This window comes from Schistocerca nitens, chromosome 2 (genome assembly GCF_023898315.1).
Source record: "Schistocerca nitens isolate TAMUIC-IGC-003100 chromosome 2, iqSchNite1.1, whole genome shotgun sequence".
Classification (NCBI taxonomy): Eukaryota; Metazoa; Arthropoda; class Insecta; order Orthoptera; family Acrididae; genus Schistocerca; species Schistocerca nitens.
The window spans coordinates 843,640,133-843,663,679 of NC_064615.1; positions in this window are offsets into that span (position 1 = coordinate 843,640,133).

Consider the following 23,547-nt stretch of genomic DNA (forward strand, 5'->3'; position numbering starts at 1 on the left):
AGAGAGATTCGACGTGATGAAACAGTGGTAAATGAAGGTGAGTAGAATTAATAATGTGGAGATGTCTTAGATGTATGTTACAGAGAGGCCTGTGTATGCTGCAATAGAGATTGATGCCAATGGCGAGGAAGACCAGGAAATGATGAAGTAGTGGATGGACGGAGAGCCGAAATACGAATGACAAGATGAGGACAACTGCACAACGTGAAGGGACATAAAGGGAGTATGAGATCCAGGTGGTGAACGTTGTAGAATACTGACGTAAGATGTAATATAAGTGTAAATCTAATTCTTACCATAACATTTGCAACATGAAAAAAAAAGTAATTTTTGTTGTTGTTGTTGAAGCCTGGTACCAGTATAACTAATCAAAACGGTACCAAGAATGTGTACAGTTATTTTGCAGGATGAATAATTTGTGTATTTTTGTTCTTAGATGAAATGTCGCAATTCTAAGTTGATATTTAGCAGGATGAATAATCGGTAAAGTGAATGCAGAGCTAAGCCGATGGAGAGAGGTGCTAGAGTGAAAGGACGAATTCGGAGACTGGAATGCTATCTCCGAAACAGCTTCATGTGTTATGTGGTTGAGTATAAGGGAGCAAAGGTATGGTATGTTGTCGTGAGTGTGGTGGTGTTAAGGTTAGCTGACTTCTAGACCTATTCTGTTAGTGTATTAATGGATTGAATGAGAGGGAAAATGTGATATCTGGTGAGTGAGAGTCGTAGAGTAGTGTGATCAATGCCCACACTCCTGTAAAGAGGATGCTACCGATCTGTAACCAAAACATTATTGTGTATTGTTTGATTTGGATGAACCTCGATGGCAGGTCAGGATCTGACATCATGTGGATGGTTCATACATGTCCTAGAAATGTTGTTATATATAATAAAAAGGTAAAAAATATAAAGAGATACCAATTTCAGTCTGTCACAAGCACAAAGGTGCATTGTATGTTGTAGATTTAGAGTCATCAGTTTCTAAAAAGTTTATTGTGTAAGGATGTTAAAGTAGTTTACTATTTAATAACATGTGGTAGATAATTGTGAGCTGTGTAGATTATTTCTTATTTTTTTGTTAGAACTCTTTCAAGGGGTTTTAATTTCAGCCTGTCACAAGCACAAAGGTTCATTGTATATTGTAATTTTAGAATCAACAGTTTCTAATATTTTCACTGTGATAGGATGTTAGAGTAGCCTACTATTTGATATTGTAATTATGAGCTGTATAGATTGTTTCTTATTCCTTTTGTTTTTTATTTTACACTTTCATGTTTTGTATGAGGGACGACAGGTACAATCAATAGCACAAGTGTGGGCTGTATATAGAGAAGAGATAAATGTTGATGTTGTATGTGTAGAAAACTAGGGTGTATAATTTTATGTTTTTTAGAACAAAGATTCTTTTATTACCAATGTATCTACTTGATCATACAGGTAATCAATGAGTATTTAAATACTGTAAGAATATCGTTTTGTCTGTAATGTTGCGAGATGCACAGAAGGGTCTAACTGATTGGGTGTCGTAGTGCTGAGGTGCGCACGCAGAACGTGTCTGTACCTACATAAAAATGAAGGAGGCCAAGCTGACATCGCCATGGGAGAGGCGACAGAGCCGCGGCGCTCCCCACTCCACTGTCGGTGGGGGTACACTCCACGCGCCCACTACAACAGGTCAACGGCCTGGGGCGACACGCAACTACCACTGGCAATTCATAAGTTCCACACCCTTACGACTGGGTGCAGTATCCTGCAGAGGCAACAGCGGGTGGTTTCTTCAGCTCAACGGCTCGCGCTGCGGCGGAGCGACGGTAGAATGAACGACGCGCGGCAGAGTCCGACGGGCATTTTTTAACAGCAGCTATTAACTAGTACTGGACTGTGGAGCCGTGAAACAAGATGACTGCTCGTGTGTGTCAATAAGTTGGAAAGTGAAGGACTGGTGTTTCCACGGTGTGAGTGGTGGAAAAGATTTTGTCTTTAGCAGACAGGACGATTGTTTTGTTTTGTCTTGACCACTGAACGGTGGGATCCATAAACTTTTGGCAGTGACTTGTTAAGTGTGCTTTGTGAATTTCATGTGGAACGCTTGGTATACTTAAAGATGACAGTTGTCGTTTGGTGACTAATTATTGTTTGAACGCAAAAAAAAGTAACTAAAGTGGGACATTGACATTTGCATTTGTAGTAGGAGACATTTCTTTAATTGGTGCGGGAATAAGTGCTGTTTGTTGTAACTTACGACTTTTAATTACACCATGAACTGAAAGGACAGAACCATGGGTAATAGTAGTTGTAGGGCCATTTTGGACGACCAGGTTCGTGTGGATGGTACTCTGAGAGTGACTATGACATTTGTGTTTAATGTGTTCAAAATGCCGATTTGAGTGACTTAAAGACTTTCGTCTGGGTAACCATGGGAGAGCTTTGACACCGAGACAGTGTTTCTAGGAAAACTATCAGCAACTTTTTGACCCCAAGAAAATCACAGAATGAAATGATTCCATGTGACTCGCAAGATAGGGAATAATGTATTTGTACTTGTAATTGTGTAAATTTTTTTTATGTGTTTCATTCCTGAAAGGACAGCAAGATTAATTGTATTTCATTAACATTTGTGTTTAGAATAGTTAGTGTTTTTTTTTGTTTGTTCTGGGTTATCAAGTTCACGTAGCATGTTTATTAGAATATTTGGTACAATGATGCTTTAATTATTAGCCAGTGGCGTAATACTAACGTAGCGGCTCTTGTTGCATTGGTCAGTAAGGTTGTCAGAGAGGACAAGAGTTTGCATTGCACAACAAATACCGGAATTAACTGATTCATGTTAATGTCGTGGACAGTAATGATCTTGTTGGTGTGTTGACTGAAGCCGCTTATTTGCATTATCACAGTGGTGATATATCACATTAAAGTGTAATGAAGGCTAGTCGAAATGCAAGTTCTTGTCGTCTAAATGTGTAACAACAGAGAAATGAGCATTAGAGTAAGATACGAGAGCTACTGGTGGATTCAAGCACTTATTGCTAACTATTTACTGCGTGTATTGATCAAAGTTGATGGACTGACTAGCTCAGCAGCAGGTATTTGTACTGGTGGACAAGGATAAGGTTAAACTCACAGTCGAGTAGTGGTGGCAATTGCTTACGTGAAGTTAATGAGGTATGACATGATGTCTTAGGTTGACTATATTATGTAACCAGTATGTAACTTGTGGTATATTTCATTGTTTTTCTTCTCAGTTTTATTTCTCTGTAGGTTTGATGTATATTTTAGAGCACTGATATGGAGCCCGACATTATACATGGAACTAGTGTACGCAATTTTTTCTTTTGTTGATTTTGTTTTGTATTTAGACATTGCCGTGTAAAAGATTATTACAACGCAATTTATGAATGTCAGATTACTTGTTCTGTGTTTGGACGATGAGCTATTTAAAATTTTATGAGTACAATTCGTATTTTTTTATTTGTTTTAGAATTAGTGAAGTTTGGATTACTCATAAAAATAACGAAGATCCCAGTAACTAAGCAAATTTTACCTCAACATTATTTTTTATTTGTATGATGTAATTTTTTATTTCTCATGTGGATTGTTGTAAATTTGTATTTGTACGTTTCTCCGGATTGTGGAGAGTACAATAATGCAACAACTGTGTCAATAATTTGGTAAAGTAAAAGCATTTGGTCGTCTATTTGAGGTCACCAGGGGCTAAGGTCTCCTCCTGGTTATTTTGATGACTTGCTACGTTTCTTCTAATACAGCTTTCTTCAAAAAATGTTCGGAACTACCCTCGCATTGCAAGGATAGTACCGTGCCATTTTTTTCTGCATGGGTAGCCGGTGGTGAAAGGGTACAGTACCGCCCGACATTGAAAATAGGTACAACATACTTCTTTATTTTTGTCAGAGCAAAACATTTTTTTTGTAAAATAACTCAGTTTCAATTAATACAGCGAAGCCGGATACCAGTGTGGGAAAGAATGACAATTTATTTATTTAATTGATCACATGTGCACTCCCACAAAATAAATCCCTACATGCAGTTTGGTGAGATCTGTGAAATGAATGAATGTATGGTCGTCTGCTAACCGCAGATAGTGAATGTGAATATATGATCATCTTTGAGACGATCATTTGGCCACCTTTGGTGGGACCAAAGAGATGAAATTTACCTGAGCTTTGAGCGCCTGAAATGTGGCTGACCAATACGGTAGCAAGGTGCTCCCCCACTTCGGCAGAGGTGCGAGAGGACCTGAAGAACGGCCATGTTTGAGGACTCTGCCGCTGGATCTTGTGCTGTTAAGACCTGTCTTAGTTGTGCTCCGTAAAGACAAAAGAGTGGAGACATGGTATGCATGTGGAATATTTAAGAGTAGTTTGAAATAATAATTTCTGTATTTCAGGAACTTTTGTGGGGAGAATTAAATGTCAGGCAGGTAATATTAATGGGATCGTAGTAATCTTCGGAAGTGACCAACGGTCACAATGAAACCACGTGTAGCAATAAGTTGAAATACTTCCGTGTGCTTAAGTTAAGCTGAATTACTAGCGTGTGTACTATAAGTTGAAATATTTAAGAAATAGCGTGTGCAGGACATGAAATTAGAGGCGAGTACTTCCACGTGGTGAGTACTGTGTGAGTCTCAATCTGTGTATGAGACAAAGGATAAAGAGAAGTACTCGTCCATGGTATCAGTTGAGGACTCGTGTGTGTGATGAATATGTTCTTAATATTACTTTGCGTGATATGTTTCCGTGTGACGCTTGATTCAAACTATAATACTCTGAGAGAGAAGCAAGGTGACTCAGCCGTCTATCCAGCAACGCCACTTGGCTTGCATTGCACAGGAAGATGTGCATATATCTCCAGAGTTCATAGTAGGAAAGTAGAATTACGAAGTGGGGCAGTATCGTGTGAAACTGGGATAAATATCAATTGAAATGGGAAAGCTGAAAGTGATAATGTTGTGACTATTCCCCGTGTTGTATTTCATGTTGTAGTGTGGTGTATGTCATGTAATTTAAGTATGTGTGGTTTGCATGGGAGAGTAGCAAGGTAGTTTCAGAGGTAGTGGGTTATGCGTGTTCCTTTTGTACTGCTCGGTCTGGAGGAAAGTTTCGTGATAATGATTGTGAGAGTCGAAGTGTGAGAAATAATAAAAGATCCACCATCCTATCCAGAAAGTGCACTGTAGCGTTAAATAATTACGAGACCATAAGATAGAGAATCACCAATGTAAAGCCATGCCCACTGGGCGGAATTTCTCATGTGTTATTGTTGTAGGTTATAGAATTTGTGTGTTTAGGTTATAGAATTTATCGGAATAAATAAGATAGTGAAAAGAAAAAGATTGGTGGCCTTTTGCTTCGAATTGTATGTTGTCATGATATCCAGAATTTATAATGTGTGCGCCACTCATATTCAGTGCGATGGCCACATGTTGATAAAAGCCGTTAAATAAAAAAAAAAATGTGGTATAGCCAGTGCGTAGTGAACAGTCAGAGTTCTGTAAATTACTGATAGTCAGATGTGCGTTTCCGTTGCGTATTATTCATACAGGAGGATAATTTGTAACTTAATTGTGAGTACGAGAGTTCACGTTACTCGATAAATAAGAATGAATCCACTCGCTTGGCAGACCACTCATCTTGCAGGCCTGACTGCTTGATGCCACAGTATGAGCAAGGCATGTGGGTGCCTCTCAACGTCTTATATCACTGCTGTAATAGATAGGTTAAAATATTCGAATCACTTATTGTTATAAATTATAATTAACGCTTTAAGGACGCAATCTATCATCAGCACATTATAAATTGCTTAAAGAGGACTTGTGAGTGAACACAAGGAGAAATTCTGAAAATTTTTTCAGGTTTCGAAAGAGTGCACCTCAAAAAATAAGAGTTGTAAGCCCATATAATGCTTATCATCTTTTAAAAGTTCTTTTGAGAGCAATGCGATGTATGAACCACAGCATTTGGTCTTAAACGTTCTTCTGCATTGTATTTTATGTTGTCAGCGAAATGAAGCATATTAATTGTTTATGTACAGCATAGTTACACATATGTCGAAACAAAACAAAGTAGAAGCTTGTTTTTTTTCTGGAGGTCGTTACACTGCTATGTTTCAAGCAGGATTTTAAAAATAGTTGCTATCATAAATCACGATTGAAAAATTTTTCCAATAATATTTATCAAAAATTTCATTAGTTAACTTACAGATTTTTTAAAAAAAAGTCTTTAATTTTCAAATTTAAATCACTAGAATAGTCTAATTTTTAGTTAAGCATGATTTAAGACAATATACAAAATTTCGCTCTTTGTTTTTAACCAATATACCAGAATGTCAAGAAAGTGAACTTTTGGGCAATTCAAGTTAAAGTTAAAACTTGTTTCTCTGCCTACCCTGCATAACACTAATACATTCAAGGTACATATTCACCTCGTTTCTGGTGTTGTTCTTCCTCGCCTTTCTTTATCGGGCTTCACTTTCCATTCTAGGCTCTTTGGTGGCTTCCAGCACTGATTTCTCCGCTTTTAAGTGCCTCCTGCGGTCAATGGTATTTAAAGCTCTTCGTATATTTAGAGTACCAGGCAATCCTGTCAGTTCGATAACCTTAAACTTTGACACTGCGCCGTCACTGAAACATAGAAGAGCATCGAGCACATCTATTTTCAAAGTATTTAATCCTACCCGAACACTTTTTTAAATCCGTTTCCATACACAGCTGTTAAAACTTCCAATTGCGTTTTGAGTCCTACCATGGAACTACTTTCCAAATAATTTTGTATAACTAAGGCAGTAGAGGCTAAAAATCACAAAAAAACGAAAGAGTGAGAACAAAATTATGTTTCTAACAGAGCTCTGTGCTTGACATAGGCACATCGTCATGTGTGCAGACACTTTTAAATTCCTCTAATTTTTGGGCTCTCTTTCCGTACCATTTGCTGGAGGTAAACATTTTTTTGATCAGAAAAACAACAGAAATTTTTTTAAGACAAAAATTTAAAAAAATCGAATTTTTGACATTTACTCGCGCACTTTAATGAGAAGTACAGCGTCACGTAGCTATATTTTCAAAATCAATGTTTGAATTGTAATGTGACACTATTCTATGCGTTAACGCATCTTCTGATATTATGATGCTGAGAGACGTCCGAAACGCGACAAATTTAATTTCTAACAGCAAGTGATCTGTTGATTTTAAGCGGCGTACTACAGCCGTGATGTAAGGAGTGCTCCGAGTTTACATTAAGGTCGAAGGCCTCCTACGCGACTTAAGCCAATCTTTTACTTTACCATGAAAATCTTAGAGAAAGCTTTTGACAATGTTGACTGGAATACTCTCTTACAAATTCTGAAGAAGGCAGGGGTAAAATACAGGGAGCGAAAGGCTATTTACAATTTGTACAGAAACCAGATGCCAGTTATAAGAGTCGAGGGGCATGAAAGGGAAGCAGTGGTTGGGAAGGGAGTGAGACAGGGTCGTACCTTATCCCCGATGTTATTCAATCTTTATATTGAGCAAGCAGTAAAGGAAACAAAAGAAAAGTTCGGAGTAGGTATTAAAATCCATGGAGAAGAAATAAAAACTTTGAGGTTCGCCGATGACATTGTAATTCTGTCAGAGACAGCAAAGGACTTGGAAGAACAGTTGAACGGAATGGATAGTGTCTTGAAAGGAGGATATAAGATGAACATCAACAAAAGCAAAACGAGGATAATGGAATGTAGTCGAACTAAGTCGGGTGATGCTGAGGGAATTAGATTAGGAAATGAAACAAAGTAGTGAAGGAGTTTTGCTATTTGGGGAGTAAAATAGCTGATGATGGTCGAAGTAGAGAGGATATAAAATGTAGATTGGCAATGGCAAGGAAAGCGTTTCTAAAGAAGAGAAATTTGTTAACATCAAGTATAGATTTAAGTTTCAGGAAGTCGTTTCTGAAAGTAGCCATGTATGGAAGTGAAACATGGACGATAAATAGTTTGGACAAGAAGAGAATAGAAGCTTTCGAAATGCGGTGCTACAGAAGAATGCTGAAGATTAGATGGGTAGATCACATAACTAATGAGGAGGTGTTGAATAGGATTGGAGAGAAGAGAAGTTTGTGGCACAACTTGACTAGAAGAAGGGATTGGTTGGTAGGACATGTTCTGAGGCATCAAGGGATCACCAATTTAGTATTGGAGGGCAGCGTGGAGGGTAAAAATCGTAGAGGGAGACCAAGAGATGAATACACTAAGCAGATTCAGAGGGATGTAGGTTGCAGTAGGTACTGGGAGATGAAGAAGCTTGCACAGGATAGAGTAGCATGGAGAACTGCATCAAACCAGTCTCAGGACTCAAGAGCACAACAACAAACAACCATGAAAATCTATGCTGCTGCAGTATGACCCTCCAGAAAGCAAAAATTATTAGCGAGTGGACGACGATGTTACTGGACACTGTAAGCGAGTAGGCGAAATCCAGCCAGGGCGGCAAGGCCCTCCTAAAGTTTGCGTGTGCGGTCAGTGGTCGACGGCTTAAGGCTTGCTTGCAGAATGGCCAGAGGACGCAGCTGCGCGGATTCTGCGACCGGAAGTCGCGGCGTGGACTAAAAAGAGCGACTTAGTAGCCCCTTGGTACGGTGGGTGGGCGGTGGAGGGGGGGGGGGGGGAGGAGGGCGTTGGTACATTGGACGTTCCTGCCGGCGCTGGCCGCAAAAAAGCAGACACGGCCTGCTGTGTGAACGCCGTAAAGGGAACCGCCCACCCGAATTTATGCCGCTCCGGCCGCGTCTAGAATATCAAAGACGGAGCCTTCGCCCAGAAAAAAGGAAAGCTTAGGGACTCTAGCTTCGCTTCGCGCAACTGCAACCCATCTGCACGATCAGCGAACACCTCTTCATTCTGCGTCACTCCCTGGTATACGGGGCGCTGCTCGTACGGGTCACCAAAGTACATGAAGTACCACCAAGGCGTGTTTGGCTTATAGACAGGTTACATTGACCTTCAATAACTACGTTTTATTTTGTCAGGGCCGGACACGGAGATACAATGATGAATTTGTACTGATTTTTGTATCGTAATAGGGAGTAACATTCTCATTTCCAAACACTTGTTATCGCTGGAGTCATTTTTGATACTTTAGGGTCGTAAAATTTATTTATTCAGACTTTTTTGCCGGCCCAGTTTCGAGCATAGCTCCTATCATCTCTGAGCAGCGTACAGGGTGTTTCAAAATGAATATACGGGTTTTAATGCTTTGTAGTGTTGATTACATTCAATTTACAATTAGTAAAAATAACACATCAACTGAAACAGCAACTCAAACAGGTTCATTTGTACACGAGTAAGCAACTGAAGAGTATAGAACGACCAAGAGTGACTGAAGAGCATATCAAACGAGAGAGGGAATCTTACACGTGCAATCCCAATGTAGTTCGGAAGGCTAGTTGTCAGTTACTTATTCTGGTGACGCCTGTGCGGATATTGTGAACGAGCGGAGATTGTTAACGAGACGCCTACAACGACGTCCTCATCGTTTGCAATTATTACAAGCTCTTAAGCTTACAGACTACGGTTTACATGCCTACTTTGCAAACAATTTTAGTGCATGATGAACATTTTTTGGGTGTATTGCCTTCAGTGATGAATAGATGTTTCACCTAAGTGGAACTGTGAACACCATACATACATCAAAACAAGTGTGCATCACCTCGGTTCCGAGAGTTCCGAAACCTGTACAGGAAACTGGACTAAAGATCAACATTAACATTTCTGCCCTTTTTATTACACATGAAACCATACATTGCATTTTGTATCACCATACAGCGAGACCTCCAGACTGCTGTAGCACGTCTCTTGCATTAATGCATGCCTATATTCGTCGTGGCATACTATCCACAAGTTCATCACTGATGGTCCAGATTGTCCCACTCCTCAACAGCGATTCGGCGTAGATTCTTCAGAGTGGTTGGTGGGTCACGTCGTCCATAAACAGCCCTTTTCAATCTATCACAGGTATGTTCGATAGGGTTCATGTCTGGAGAACATGCTGGCCACTGTAGTCGAGCGATGTCATTATCCCGAAGGATGGGAGCGCGAATTGTAGTCCATGAAGACGAATGCCTCCCCAATAAACTGCCGATACGGTTGCACTATAGGTCGGAGGATGGCATTCACGTATCTTACAGCAGTTACGGCGACTTCCATGATCACCAGCTGCGTGCGACGGCCCCACGTAATGCGACCCCAAAACAGCAGGAAACCTCCACCTTGCTGCACTCGCTGGACAATGTGTCTAACGCGTTCACCCTAACCGGTTTGCCTCCAAACACGTCTCCGACGATTGTCTGGTTGAAGGAATATGCGACACTCATCAGTGAAGAGAAAGTGATGCCAATCCTGAGCGGTTCATTCGGCATGTTGTTGGGCCAATCTGTACCGCGCTGCATGGCGTCGTGTTTGCAAAGGTGGACCTCGTCATGGACGTCTAGTTGCGCATCATGCAGCCTATTGCGCACAGTTTGAGTCGTAACACGACGTCTTGTGGCCGCACGAAAAGCATTATTCAACATACGGCGCTGCTGCCAGGGTTCCTCCGAGCCACAATCCGTAGGTAGCGGTCATCCACTGCAGTAGTAGCCCTTGGGAGGTCTGAGCGAGGCGTGTCATCGAGAGTTCCTGTCTCTCTGTATCTCTATCATGTCCGAACAACATCGCTTTGGTTCACACCGAGACGCCGGGACACTTCTCTTGTTGAGAGCCCTTCCTGGCACAAAGTAACAATGTGGACGCGATCCAACTGCAGCATTGACCGTTTAGGCATGGTTGAACTACAGACAACGCGAGCCGTGTACCTCCTTTCTGGTGGAATGACTGGAACTGATCGGCTGTCGGACCCCCTCCGTCTAATAGGCGCTACTCATGCCTGGTTGTTTACATCTTTGGGAGGGTTTAGTGACATCTCTGAACAGTCGAAGGGACTGTGTCTGTGATACAATATCCACAGTCAAGGACTATCTTCAGGAGTTGTGGGAAGCGGGGTGATGAAAAGCATTTTTTGATATCTGTATAATGTACGCTTCTGGGAGGTCAGATAATCCCCACGAGATGCTAAGGTTGCTACGAGATTCTCCTAACTTGAATGATTTTTGTGCCATATCCTGGCGGAAAGTTAATGGGATTTACTTCTTCGGCGGAGCAACTGTATCTGATTTTTCGTATCTTGATGCGCTAGAGATATAGCTCTTTCCGCAAATGGAAGAAGTAGAGCCACAGAACTTTATTAAGTAGCAAGATGGTGCGCCACCTCACTGGAATTTCTCTGTATGCGATTGGTTAAACGACGTTGTACCCGACCGTTGGATTCGCCTCGTGGGGCCGGATAACCGAGCTTGTTTAGCATGACCGCCACTTTCACACTTGATCTGATGCTATGCTATATTTACCATTGCGGTTCATATTGGATCATGTCAATGTGCCTCCGCTACCCACTGATCAACCCGACTTCAGAAACAGCATTGTTGCAACAGTTACTCCAGTCATATTGATCAAAGTCTGGGAATAACTCGCCTACTGATTCGATGTGTGACGAATGGTGCTCACGTGGAATACTTTTAAGAAAGGCGTCTGAGCAGCTCTTTCATTTGATATATTATTTAGAATTATAAGTTGAATGTAATAAATGCTACAAAGCCTTAAAATTCATGTATTCATTTTGAAAAACCCTGTACACACAAGGTGCGCCTGAAAAGTTCGGTGAATGGTCTCATAAAATAAAGGAAACAAGAGTTGCAAGCTAAATACTTTTAATGGCCTTCAAAGTAATCACCATCAGTTACAGCACGCTTCTGACATCGGTTGTACAGCTGTTGGAAACTCTTCTTGTGGACTTGATCGAAGAACCGTGGTCACTCGTTGTTGGATATTCGCGCCATCGTAGGAGTTGTTACATGGTGCTGTCAGTACGATCCGGAGACCAAACGCCAGTCAGTGGCATGGTGTTCATTTTCTTCCCCGCCTTCCAAGAAAAGTCGGCTGATAAAATCCAAGATTAAATGCAGGAAACCTATGATTATGATGTGTGAAGTGGAGCTTGCCAATGTTAAAATTCATGTTCTAATGGATTAACTACATGATGAATGTTGATGTAATGCAGGACTCTACTGGAGTTTTAATACAATTGAGATGTTACCACGTAGACTGATCAGTCAGAGCGCTATGATCACTGACCTGCTATCGATATAAACCCGCCCAGGCGATAATAGCGCCACCTGTCGTGGAATGACTGCTAGTCAGACATACGCACGGTGCATGTAATGTGCTGTCAGTGTGTAGTGTGGGGAAGGCACACAAGCTATCTTAGTCTGACTGAGTGCGGATTGTGATGGCCCAGAGGCTCGGCACGAGCATTTTGGAAGCTGCACGACCTGTCGGGTGTTCGAGGAGTGCTCTGGCGAGTGTTTCAACATGTGACGAAACGATGGTGAAACCACGTCCATACATAGTGGGCTGGGCAGCCAGCACTCATTTCAATTGTCGGACGTCGTAGGCTGGGCAAACTGGCAAAACAGGATAGACAACGATCTGTATCGGAACTAACATTAGACTTTAATGATGGGTGGAGTACATGTGTGTCTGGAAACACAGTGCACCGAACACTCGTAATGATAGGCTTCCGCAGCCGACGGCGAGAGCTAAGCCAATGTTAACCCATGACATCGGCAACTGCGACGGAAATGGGCATGTGGTCATCAGCACTGGACGTTGCACGGTCTGATGAATCCCGATACCTTCTTCATCATGCAGATGGGGGTAATAATACGCCATCTTCCAGGGGAACATCTCCTTGACACCCGTATTGCGGGACGGAGACAAGCTGGCAGCGACTCCATTATGCTCTGGGGAACATTCACGTGGGCAGCCATGTGTTCAGTGGAGCTCGTGCAAGGCACCATGACGGCTAAGGAGTGTCGTACACTGCTTGCAGACCACGTGCACCTCTCCACGACGATCATGTTTCCCAACGGCAATGGCATTTTCAGCAAGATAATGCGCCAGGTCACAAGGCCAAGAGTGTGATGGAGTGGTTCGAGGAACACAATGGCGAGTTCCAATTGATGTGCTGGCCCCCCAACTCGCCATATCTGAACCCGATCGATTTGGAAAAAGCATGCGAAGTTCAGAAGAACGCGAAATCCCAAAGATTGGCTAAAATTTACTGACGCGCGAAATTTGGCACGGACTTCAATGCGAGATGCCTTTAATAGGTTCCACAACGAAACATTGTCTCGAAATTTGGTAGAAAATCCGAAGAAATTCTGGTCGTATGTAAAGTACACAAGCGGCAAGACGCAGTCAATACCTTCGCTGCGCAGTGCCGATGGAACTGTTACCGACGACTGTGCCGCTAAAGCGGAGTTATTGAACGCAGTTTTCCCAAATTCCTTCACCAGGGAAGATGAATGGAATATTCCAGAATTTGAAACACGAACAGCTGCTAGCAAGAGTTTCTTAGAAGTAGATACCTTAGGGGTTGCGAAGCAACTCAAATCGCTTGATACGGGCAAGTCTTCAGGTCCAGATTGTATACCGATTAGGTTCCTTTCAGATTACGCTGATACAATAGCTCCCTACTTAGCAATCATATACAACCGCTCGCTCACCGATAGATCTGTACCTACAGATTGGAAAATTGCGCAGGTCGCACCAGTGTTTAAGAAGGGTAGTAGGAGTAATCCATCGAACTACAGACCTATATCATTGACTCGGTTTGCAGTAGGGTTTTGGAGCATATACTGTATTCAAACATTATGAATCACCTCGAAGGGAACGATCTATTGATACGTAATCAGCATGGTTTCAGAAAACATCGTTCTTGTGCAACGCAGCTAGCTCTTTATTCGCACGAAGTAATGGCCGCTATCGACAGGGGATCTCAAGTTGATTCCGTATTTCTAGATTTCCGGAACGCTTTTGACACCGTTCCTCACAAGCGACTTCTAATCAAGCTGCGGGCCTATGGGGTATCGTCTCAGTTGTGCGACTCGATTCGTGATTTCCTGTCAGGAAGGTCGCAGTTCGTAGTAATAGACGGCAAATCATCGAGTAAAACTGAAGTGATGTCAGGTGTTCCGCAGGGAAGCGTCCTGGGACCTCTGCTGTTCCTCATCTATATAAATGACCTGGGTGACAATCTGAGCAGTTCTCTTAGGTTGTTCGCAGATGATGCTGTAATTTACCGTCTAGTAAGGTCATCCGAAGACCAGTATCAGTTGCAAAGCGATTTAGAAAAGATTGCTGTATGATGTGGCAGGTGGCAGTTGACGCTAAATAACGAAAAGTGTGAGGTGATCCACATGAGTTCCAAAAGAAATCCGTTGGAATTCGATTACTCGATAAATAGTACAATTCTCAAGGCTGTCAATTCAACTAAGTACCTGGGTGTTAAAATTACGAACAACTTCAGTTGGAAAGACCACATAGATAATATTGTGGGGAAGGCGAGCCAAAGGTTGCGTTTCATTGGCAGGACACTTAGAAGATGCAACACGTCCACTAAAGAGACAGCTTACACTACACTCGTTCGTCCTCTGTTAGAATATTGCTGCGCGGTGTGGGATCCTTACCAGGTGGGATTGACGGAGGACATCGAAAGGGTGCAAAAAAGGGCAGCTCGTTTTGTACTATCACGTAGCAGGGGAGAGAGTGTGGCAGATATGATACGCGAATTGGGATGGAAGTCATTACAGCAAAGACGTTTTTCGTCGCGGCGAGATCTATTTACGAAATTTCAGTCACCAACTTTCTCTTCCGAATGCGAAAATATTTTGTTGAGCCCAACCTACATAGGTAGGAATGATCATCAAAATAAAATAAGAGAAATCAGAGCTCGAACAGAAAGGTTTAGGTGTTCGTTTTTCCCGCCCGCTGTTCGGGAGTGGAATGGTAGAGAGATAGTATGATTGTGGTTCGACGAACCTTCTGCCAAGCACTTCAATGTGAATTGCAGAGTAGTCATGTAGATGTAGATGTAGGACTGTGATTGAAAGTGGCGTCAGAGCTCATCGCCCCCCTCCCCGGACTTCATGTGAATGAGGTGACTTGTGTGTGCAGATATGGTGCCAACTCAATCCAGCGACCTACCAATGCCTCACTGCTTCCGTACCACGACGCGTCGCTTGTGTTAGGAAGATGGTCATAATGTTCTGGCTGATCAGTGTATGCAGGCATTGGCTGAGGCAGTCGGCCCTTTGCCAACTATCTGCAGAGTTATACGCGGCCACGGAGGCAATCACATGTGGGACTCCACATTGTATTTTTAGTTTATTTTAAATAAACTATTCCGATCCCATCCCCAGCTGCGGTGGGAGCAGCACAAGAGCATGAAGTTGCTTCATTCTAATTTTTTATGATGTCCTGTCTGCAGAAACGTTCCCACTCGAATATCCCGCCGTCCTTTACCAGTTTACTTTAATATTATAGTGTCAGACTCCAATAAGACAACCTGAGTCTGACGTCATCGTTTTTAATCCACTAATAATGCAGGGTTAGTTCCCTGCAGTGAAATACTCTTGGTACGTAGCGAGAGCGTATTTTTTGCAGTGTGCTAAACTGTTCAACATGTGACGTCGGTGTATTTCTTAAAATATCGCACTGTGCCAATTAGTTAACGTGAGGTGTCTGTACATCTGCTAAAATATTGCATTGTGCTAGTATTTTAACTGGGATAGTGTTGTAATTCTCATAATATGACACAGTGGTAATTGCTAAGCATCTTAACTCTAGTGTTCAGTTGGAGGAGAAAATCGGTCAAAAGTTGAAACACATTACCCCAAAATAGTAAAAAAGAACGGTAGGTGGTTATTCATTGGAGTGCTTACAACTAATGCCCAACACTCTACTGGTAATTGTTATAACTAATATAAGATATTGATGTGACCATTTTGGATAATTAACTATGATAATATTAAGACAATTAATACAGCATTTGTCATCAGCTTCAACTAGGATAACACCCTGTCACACAATTCGCGTAGAGGATTGGACGGAGGCGGCAGCTGATCTCTGCTGCTGGCGCTTCATGATGATCCTTAAACTACGATACACAGCGTACGAATGACAAGACTATCAAACTGCCCTAGAGTTAGAGGAGAGGGGAAGGAAGGGGAACGGGGCACCTGGTTTTCCCGCCACTCTTAAGTCACACCATTGGTCTTGATCAATGAGTGTTCCTGTACTGCAAAGTGGATGGCTCCATTTTTCCATCATTTTATCCATACAATTGGCATAATGCCGTGCGTAGAGCAAAGGGTGGGAGCTTATCTTGACACGTGACAGGTTTTGAGCTACACCGTGGCCTTGAATTTAACACACGCAATAGCCCTAGAGGCGCGGGTGTGATATCACATTGCACTGTGAGCTTGTTTTTGAACTGGCCCAGTTCCACTACTTAAGGTACTGAAAGCAGTCCACGCCAAATTCAGAATTCCCATTACAAAGATAATATATCTTAACTATAAGTAAACTATAAGTAAACGGTATAACTATTATGAGAAAAAATTTTCACTCATCTGTATTTAAAGAAATCCGCATATCTTTACTTGACTTTGGAATTTCTCTCTAAAATACTCACAGTGGTAGCGTGACCTTGCTACGACGTCAACAGTAAGCTGTATACAGATATATACTTGGCGAAAAATCGTCAAGGGGATGACAGATGACGTCATGGGGAAAAATTACGTTATAGGCATAACGTTTGGTGATTATATACCCCTGAGAGGCGGCAGAGCATAGTCACTCCGCAATGTTCGTATGTAGTGTGTGATGTCTATAAACCAGTCGTTTTGCTCTGCGTGAAATGTGGTATGCCGAGTTTCTAAAACTCCTTTCTCCACTTAGAGACGTTCGTTCTTAATGTTTTCTTGTTGAAAATCAACTTTTTGGAATAAGCATCACGCAGGTACAGCACAAATGGTTAGTACACCCTACTAATGGGACCAAATCTGGTTGTCACACGGCCGGCGAATTCAATAAAACGACACCCATCGTCTCCGGGACGTGTCAGCTAGCATTTTTTCCCTAAAAAAAATTGTTTCCCATGGCGTAATCTCTCACGCCTTGACGATTCTCGAAGAACCTCAGAAACATACTGTACAAGAAGCTAGTGATCTTAAGACGTCTTGTACATTTCGAATTGTCTGAAAATGTTCTGCCCCGGATTCAAGAACTTGTGAAACCGAGTTAGGTGACACTAATTTGTAGTTTTTTACAGTCCTTATTGGGGTGAAATGGAGGAAATGCATTTTCTGCAGATTCAAAAAATTCGAATTACCGAATTTCCAGCATCTATTATTTTAAAGGTTTTTTTGATTGTACTAAATGGAGTGTCACTCATATCATCTGACTCCGCTGATAATTTTACGCGAAATAATGAGAGGTTTGAGGGTGAAATTCTGACAAATTTATGTCAGCTGTGTACTGAAAACATCAGCCGATGAAGCCCATACGAAATAATTATGTCATCGTCATTTATGTGTATAAGAGGATTCGTACCATTTTACTGCAACAAATATATACACGCTTTACATACTCTCCATATCCACCGCTAGTGCTGCCACCTGCTGTCTGTGAGAGGTCGTTGCATCTTGACGTCGAACATTGTCGGTTATCACAGTAATGTGACTTGACTGTGTAAATGCGGCTCTCAGGCTCGAAAGGTACGAGCGGAAAAATAACCCGCTTACCAATAGGGCATCATTCATGCAAGTGGCTGAGGTATTCTCGTGTGAGATGACGTGCCTATTACCTGATCTTGTGTCTCCTGCAGGAAACCTGTTCTTTTAGAAAGACAGCATACCGCCCCATCGTTCCGGTTCCTGTCAGAATGATGTGACTAAAACTCTTCCGCCGCAAGAATGACACCAGGTAATCTGACGTATTAACTACATTTGGGATGCCATCGGGCAACATTGGCGCACTTTCAGTCCAACTCCGACGTATCTTCGTGCGCTGTGGATGAGCGATCATGGTTAAATGGTTCCCCTGAGACTGTGGTCTGTCGCTGAATCCACGCCATGATGCTTTCGGGGAAAAACAGATGTTACACGCTACTTCGTTAGTGTTCCTTATTCAGTTATCCCGTAGTCCTTGTTCGATTTCATTTGCCTTCCTTTGCGTTAAAGGACGTTGACTTCAGTATTGTTATGCATGAATGTTTGCCGCAGTGAAGAATAAGAAGATAGTGAAACGTGGTACTCGAGTGAGGTACCCTTAAATGTTAGTCCCATGTTCGGACACGGGATATTATTATCTGTTTGTTCATCCAGGCCTTATTCAACATCTCTATTTTTTTTTTTTTTTTTTTTGCATCAAACTAGAAACTCGAGATGGCTGAGTGATAAGACCTGTTGGGGCCTTCTAATCTTAGTCTTTACTGTTCAATGTGGCTCATTTTCCAGTAGCTTTTTTCTGTTCTTGCCGCCTCCTGCAGCGTGATGATTGGGCTTCACTGGGAGACTGGTAGTAGTACCTTTGATTCCATCCAAGGAATATATCAGTCGCAGAAACTATGTCATCGTGGGAAATAGCGTACATGGACTATAACTTGAGAGCTTGCAACACTATTTGAGAATTTGTATCTGACGTTATTCAGACACAAGTTAATTTCAGCTGTTGTGCTGATGCGAGAGGCTAAATCTGGAGTCTGCACTTGTCGAGATCAGTGTAGTTAGAACCGATCGACTTAATAATACTGATTAATCCGACGCCAAAGTATTAGGCTAGAAAGGCAGCTCTTTATTGGAGGCTACCTGAACTGTGACTCAGAGTGACTGTACACAACATAAAACATCAAAATCCATGAAACATAAAAACACAGTAATAAACGGTAAACGTCGTACATGAAGAAGGTACAAGCACACACGAAAAAATATAATAACCAGCGCTCTGGCGGCCGGGCGCAGAACTCTTCGACAGCCGCGATTCACTTATTTCACGCGAAATACAGTGCCTCTGGCGGCCGGCGTGGAACTATCATAACAGCCGCGATTTAGCTGTTGTACACAAACCATGAGAACGCTTCACTTCTCGGCACAAGCGTCTGCGTCGTGTCGGACGCTACAAACTTGATTCAATCATTTTCTTGTAACGACAGTTTTCTGCTATAAGCTAAGGGAGGTAATCGCTTAACCAGCCGTCTAAGATGAGGTCATTAGCGACAGTGCTTTAAACTAGGCACGAGGAAGGAAGGAATTTACCTCTCGGAACAAGGAGTCTTAATTTGTCTTCATATTTATAATACAGTGGGATTTTACCCCTGAGATAAAAACAGACGACGAAAGTAAAGATCCGTTTCAAGTCTCAGTGGAATAAAAAACAAAAATAAAAACAAAAAAATGAAACACTAGTATGCTATTACGACTTCGTATATTTCGAAGCAAGAAACTCGTACCACGTCTGTGCTGTGCTCCAGAATTATAAATGACGTACCATTTAATCTTCCGTTTCTCACAAATTGAGATGGAAGTACAAGCATGACGCGTACGGAATTTAGTTTTCTGAGAGGACGGCAATCTCACAACAAAAACTGCGAAAGAGCGAAAAACGTGTAATCAGCACCAGGTGGACGACAAATGTGTCTTCCGTCGGCAACATTGTAGCAATTTCTACGAGATGAAATAACAGCCTCGGTTCGCAGCTTTACCGGTGCGAAACATCTTTAGTTACAGCAGCATTAAAAAGTTTATATTACTTCTCTACATCTCCTCCGTCAGAAATGAAAAACGAAAAGTAATAATTGAAGCTGTGTCGCTGACATGACCTCATTCTGAAACCAATGGCCTAGCGAGGTGACGCAGTGGGAAGACCCTGGTCATCCAAATTTACGTTTCCTGTGTTTCCCCAATCTCATTTACGTTTCCCTAAATCTATTAAGGCTACTGCGAGGATGGTTCTTTTTAAAATAACGCGGCTGATTTCTTTTCCCGTATATCTCGAATTTGCGTTTGCGGTCCGTCTCTAATGACGAGAAGTTAAACTGTTATCATTCTCTCTCCTTCTTCTTTCGAGGAAATGTTTGACGTCGATGAACGAGGCCAAAGGCAAAAGCTTGTATCATTTAACAAAATCAGAATTGCATCAGAAGTGGCCGATATAAATGGTTAAAGGTTGGGTTGAGAATTATTACTGCCAAATATCGATAGGTAAAACAGCACCACAGTTCTCATTTCCGAATTTAATTCCCTCAGCACCGCCTGGTTTAATTCAACTACATTGAACTGACCTTGTTTTACATATGTTGATTTACATGTTATACCATCTATCTATCCATTTCGTTCAACTGCTCTTCCAAGCCATTGGCCTCCTCTGGTAGGATTACAATGTCATCAGCAAACCTTAATGTTTGTAATTATTCAAACAACTTAGGGGAATGAAGCAGGGTGACGTCTTCGACAACCGTCAATATATCGTCAGTTGCACAACCTGTCTTTTCAAGCCAAAAATGCAGAAAGATTACACACAATATAACTAGCTAGCGCCCCATGCAGCAAAAGACGACCAATGTCAGAAGTTATGACTCTGATATTTTTGTAATTTTTAGCTACCTCACTGGCGGCGTAGAGACACCGATCTGTGATTTCAATGAATTTTGATGCTTTTTGTAAAATCTTTAGTAGTCAAGACAGCATATAGGAAAAGGTGATCTTGGCTAATAACGATCTTCCAAAAATTCTGCATTCATTATCAAGATCTGATGTACTCTCTCTTTTACTCCGATTCCTTCAACTGATTCGTCAATGCTAGCTGAGGTTAGGTTTGGTGTTGAATTAACTAGTCTATTTTGACATGTGTCGATTTCCACTTACTTTTCAGTGACCATTTCTATGAAAAGATAGTTCTTCAAGGGGCGCCTGCTGTCACGTGTCACTGTCAAACTTTTTTGAGGAAGATTTGAGGAACGACCTCTATGATTGGCGGAATTAAAACCTAGTTACTTTTTTAGAAACGTAGATAATATTTTTATTGTTTGACCTTGTGAAAATGACAATTTAAACAACTATTCACAACATCTGAATTCATTTCACCCGAATATTTGCTTCACTATGGAGGTGGAAAATAATAGTTGTATTACCTTATCTGAAAGAAGAACGGTTGATGATACGTTGGGACATGTCCTTTACAGAAAACTGACTCACATTGATTAGTATTCTCAGATTGATAGTTGTCATCATCCAACTCAGCGTGAAGGTTAGCCCCTACCTTGGTTCATAGGGTCGTATCACCTCACACCGTTATAGTTTGTCAGTTGAGTTAGCCCACCTCGAAGTTGCCTTCCGCCATAATAGTTATAGCAAAAGACAAATCAGACGCGCGTTGCGCTTGAGTGTGTGAAGGAAATAAGGAGGAGGCATCTAAGATTGTGGCCTTTTTGCCTTTATGAGAATTGGCCATTCTGTACAGAAACACAGTGTGAAGTGTGTTTTTGACCATCAATTAAGATCAGGATGATCTTGGTTTGCGTTGGGAGGGCGTCTACTGTATGTCTTGCAGTTATGGCATGTTGCACAGTGTGCTGAGCATTAAGTGTCACACAAGCTTACAATAGTGGACCAAACTACCATTTCAGAACATTCCCTTGTGACTGGTCACCCCATGGAATACAACAGCAAAGAGATTCTGGCGTGCACTTTCAGCATTTGGCATATTATCGTCAAGGAAGCAGTGAGATTAAGTTAGTAAGTGACTTTATAAGTAGAGACGGATGTTCTGGCTTAAGTTCTTCTTGGAATCCTGCTGTGTCCCTGGTCCGGTCTCCCTGGTCAAACAACATTGATTATGGTTACTCACTATCGACAACATCTGGTGGACATATTTAGCTGTACGGTGTGCAAGTAATTTACTCTGTATGTGTGTTTTTTGCCTTTCTGCATAAGACGTATTATGATTCTTGTTTGGGGTAGCCCTACGTACAGAGGTATTAAATTTCATTGCGCAACGTTCTCTCGCATTTTTGCTTTGAAAACGACAAACTGTTTACCAAACGAAACATCGCCGAATGTCCAAGACGTCACCAAGATGCAATTCCGTAAGCTGTTTCATCATTCTATACGCTAGGACAAACTCAAGTTTTCATTTCTTCTCACTGAACTTTAGTTCCTTAAATTGCCATTTCAAAAGTTCTATTTGGTTCCCTTGACAGCTTGGTCAGTGTACAGATTGAATAACATCATGGATAGGCGACAAACCTATGTCACTACCTTCTCAACTGTTACTTTCCATAACGTTCTTCGACTCTTATAACTGAATAAGCCATGTCGAAAAGGCCATATATCCACCAAAGTAAAATTTTCAGGAGAAAGGAAAAACCGTTTGGGTTAAAAACCAAAGTGTAAAATGTTTTCGTCTGTATAGTGTAGGTCATTTAACATAATGTGACCATAAAATTGTGTGCCAGAATAAAACGTGGCCCATGTTGTGGTCGAGCAACCGATGTGGAGATATGGTCTTTCCGAGTGGAATTATTTTTATAAATAATATTCTACAAATCGTTGATACCTTGCAGCTGAGTCAAGTATATAAATGATAAAAAATGTCGATAATAAAGAATGTACCATGATGCATATGTTGCCGTGCTTTTTATTGCACAATCTTTTAAGTTTAGAACAGTACAAAACAGAAAAACTGTTTATAATCAGAAGTCTTCTTCATGTTCATACAGGGCGTTTGTAGGTCATTCACAAAGTTCATTGTAGAAGTCTAATGTATCGTCTGGTATGTACTGAATCAGTTTTCTAATGTCTGAAATTTTTTCACAAAGTCTGGAAATTTTCCTCTGTATACAGCAGTGTTTTGTAGTTCAGGCGTGAACCCCACAGGCTTTCCTAGCAAAAAATCTTCTCGCTGCAAGCAATCGATCCTCTGGAATGGTTTCAACAACCGAGGATGACTTCACGGTATTCATACATCATATACTGCGACAGTTCTAGGGTCACTTTCTGTTCACGTGGAATTTTGGCCAGTGATTGCCTTTATAGGACAGATTTTTTAGAAATGTTTAGGTCATCATGCCTTAAAATCAATGATGTCACTAGTTTGCACTGAATGGACTTGGAAATTGGAACTTGCACTTCCTATTAGTGTGTTGATTTCGTCTGAAGGGTATATTCGTTCAGTCTTGCAAATAAATCTTTTTGTTGTGGCGAAAGTCGTATCACAAGGCAGGAATGAATGTTCGCTGATTGGAAAATAATGAATAATCTTTTCAAGTCGCCCAGGCAATGATGTCGCTAACAAAAATCTGGTCACGGTGTATTTTTAGTCTGACGAAGGCCTCCATCTGAGAAGATACGTAGCTCTGTCACCTCTTTGGGAATATTTTCCTGAAAATATTTGTTTAGCAATGGGCAGGCCTTATTGGGTCCTTTACGAGCCTGCCCCTCATGGTATGAGATAAATTTTGGCTTATGATCCTGCAAGTTGACAACGCAAAATTCCAAAACCCACAATCGTCTTTAATAAAACACATCCTGCGCTGGAATAGCCAGCGGTGGGATCTTCTGACAT